Here is a 3,238-nt window from a genome sequence, read left to right as displayed (position 1 = left end):
GCGCCTCAGGCAAGACTGTTACCCCCCCGCGCCCCGTCTCCATCCCCTCAGCGTGGGGGGAGCCCGGGACCGTATTTTGCCTGTTCACTGCCAAACTCGAGTCGAGGTTTACCACCAGTCCCCAAGTCAGGCCATGCTCCGACACCGTGGGATGTCGCCACAGAAAATCCCATGACCAGGTTTTCCTTCCTCCGCTACAATTTTTCTCTTTTTCCCTGCAGGTTTGCCATCCTCAGAGCTGACATCTCCCTGGAATCAAGAGAGGAGCGAGCAAGATCGGGAAGGGCCAAGAGCCGATGAGCCGCCTCGGAGAAGGGATACCATCCCGTGACACCAAGTCGCCTGAATCCAGCAGGACCCGGCCCACTACACAAAGTTCAGCGTCCCCTCCTCTGCCATGATTTGGTGTATTGGGATTTGCTGGTCTGAGACCAGCTGGGCTTCCCCTGTCCCAAACGCAGCTATTTGCCATTTCGTGCGGTCCTCGGAGGATGCTGCCAGCCATGCAGAGGCGAGGACATGGAGTACACGTGAACGCGGTTTGTCCCCGGTGCGGGTCTGAACAGGGGCCGTAAGCACCCGGACTGCTAGTCATTCTTACGGTCCTAAAACTGGGCCGCGAGAACGGCCAGAGGATCGGGCCATTTTAATGTTGCTCTGACACTTCTGTTTTTTTATGAACTGAAATCATAGCCTTCGTCAATGTTGCTTCGACGTAGTCCGCTGGGAATAACAACATTTAAACTTGTTTACATTAATTATGGAATGGAGAATATTTATTACAGAAAATAATGAGGACTTTAACCTAGTGATTAAAGGGGATCGAAAAGCCAAAGAAGTACCCAGTACTCTTTCCTGCCATGGACCCTTCCGACCCTACCGACTATGAAACTGGAGGGAACCCCTCATGTCGCAAAGACAGGACATGCCATAAGGTATTCCCGCCAGTGAAGCCGGGACTCCTGCCATTCCTGTCTCAGCAGCTCTCCAGGTACTTATTTATAACGCGCTGCACTTCGCACGTGTGGCCAGCCCGCGTTTCTGACACGACTCGGCCGGGGGCGGCGACGCGACTGTCCCCGCCGAGTCCCTCTCCCACCCCGCAGAGTGCGAGCCCGGCCTTCCAGGCAATGCCGGGCAGATCCACTCCATGCAAACCAGCGCTGTCCATTTTTTAGAAGATAGCCGTAGACCCTAATCGCCAGGTTAGGAGGGTCTCCAGCTGTTTCCATGCAGAAGATGAACTACGCCCGTCCTTGTTCAAAGGAAAAGGACAAGCATGAACGGGCTGACACGGTCACACTGGGCTTGCTTCCAGTGTCATGGCTCGTGGGGGGGGGGGGGTGTTAATCTAAAGAATACCGTTTTCAATCCTTGCCTAAACCCGGCCTGGACTGGAGGCAGCAAAGCCCGGAGACATGGCGCTACACGCGCATCTAATGCATACGGGCGGCTGTTTGTTCGGTCTTCTTCAGGCTCCGACATCCTGGAGACGATGGGAAGCGGCAGCAACAGGACATGGTTAGCAAGAGCTACGGACGGGAAACGAAACCGCGAGCGAGGCAGAACCAGCAGCACTTCCCCAAAAGCCGGCACCCGTGCTCCGGGGGAGTCCCAGACACTCCCGGCCCCGGGGCACGAGGCAGCTCCATGCTCGCGGCGGAGGGTTTTCCACGGCGATGCGCTGCGGGGGTGTTGTCCTAAAGCCCACGGGGCTACAACCGAGGGGAACGAGCGTCCGCCTCCGCCCTTTCATTAGAAATGGACCCAGGGCTGCTATCTTGTCTCACACCAAGCGAACAGCTGGAGGCACGGCCTTTCGCAAGCACAAACACCCTTCGGGTGCAAAATAAAATGCAGGTCTGTGAAAATGCGGTCGGTCAGAGGGGAAGGGAGTGCGTCTGAACTTGCATTTTCACGGCCCTGCATTTTGCACATGGGCTGCAGCTTCTTCCGAGCCGAGCCGAGAGAGAAGAGGACCGCCAGCAGGCTGTGCCCATGCCCGAAGAAGGGCGCTCGTGCCCCGAAACTTGCAAAACTCCAAAATAAAATATTTCCAGCGATTCACTTGGTCTAATGCAAGACATCGCACTTACCCTTCTGTGGCTGCTTTGTTTCCAGCCGTGTTGGGAAAGTGCAAGTTAGAGCTCAGCTGTGACCCCGGGAACAGCGCCAGCTCCAAGAAAAGAGAGGGGGAAAAGGCAAAAGACAGACAAGAAAAAAGTGTTTCCATTTCAAGGTCTGAAGGATTCTGGCGAACTGCCTCGCCGCCATGCCGCCGAAAAGAACACCACACACATCCACCCATGGGACAAAAGAGACAAGTTTGAACAAAGAAACCCAACTACGACTATTATACTAACAGTGGAGCCCGCCAGCATAATACAAACATTATTAATATATACTTAGAGTAATAAATCAAGACAGGAATCTATAACATCGTAACCAGCTCCACAACTGAAACAAGAACACCAAGTCTAAGGTTACAGTGTATCACCCATCTCAGCTGAAAGACCGAGTAAAACGTGCGGTTTGGTGTTGTGCTGTCAGTTTATCTCGTTATGAGGACTGAAAGGAGGGGGGAAACCCTCGTACTTGCCCGACTCTCGCGGGCTACAAATGCCAGAGCCAGCGATGAATGCCGCCGCGGCGGGTGCCATGTCATTGAGCAGGCTTCATCAGTGATCCCCGAAAATCACTGCTCAGAAACCCTGTGCTTGCCATGCCCGCCCGGAGAAGGGTCCGCACTGCGGAGCGGGCTCGTGCAGGGGGACCTGGGTGGCTTGGTAACCCGAGCCCGCCCCGCTGAGGGCAAGTACATGAATATCAACATATTTTAGCTCGCTGAAAAAATCTGTCGCTTGCTCAAAAAACGTTTCCCCACCGATTTAAGTCGGTGTAAGAAAAGAGACCGGATTCAGGGGAAGAGCCGCGGCGGGCGCGGGCGGGGGGCGCCCGGAGCTGAAGGAAGCGATGTTGGTGCCGCGAGAGACATCCTGCAGCCCCGCGGCTGCGGTGCCAGCCCGTGGGGGAAAGCATGTGGGAAAATGTAAATTTCGGGCAGAGGGAGGGAGCAGCCGCGGGCCGCCCCTCGCACGTGGGGCTTGTCCAGCCTCCCGCAGCAAAACCCCGGCGCAGGCGGGGAGCAGTCGGCAATTCAAACTCCGCCGAGAAGGAAGCATCTTTCCAGGTAGCGGGGCAGGGGCAGGGGCAGGGGCAGGGGCAGAGGGAGGGAGAC

At 56.0% G+C, this 3,238-nt stretch overlaps 1 protein-coding gene across 2 annotated transcripts in view; it reads left to right on the top strand.

Annotated features, from left to right (window-relative positions):
• The first annotated feature begins 3,020 nt into the window (after window positions 1-3,020).
• IL18 (interleukin 18) overlaps window positions 3,021-3,238 on the top strand; it is an 8,408-nt gene continuing 8,190 nt past the window's right edge. For both annotated transcript variants that reach the window (XM_019547125.1, XM_019547124.1), the window contains exon 1: window positions 3,021-3,190. The gene's annotated coding sequence lies outside the window, so the exon portion shown is untranslated. The remainder of the gene's footprint in view (window positions 3,191-3,238) is intronic.

Source organism: Crocodylus porosus, unplaced genomic scaffold (assembly GCF_001723895.1).
Source record: "Crocodylus porosus isolate Cpor-Errol unplaced genomic scaffold, CroPor_comp1, whole genome shotgun sequence".
Classification (NCBI taxonomy): domain Eukaryota; kingdom Metazoa; phylum Chordata; order Crocodylia; family Crocodylidae; genus Crocodylus; species Crocodylus porosus.
This window is presented reverse-complemented; position numbering and strand designations above follow the sequence as displayed.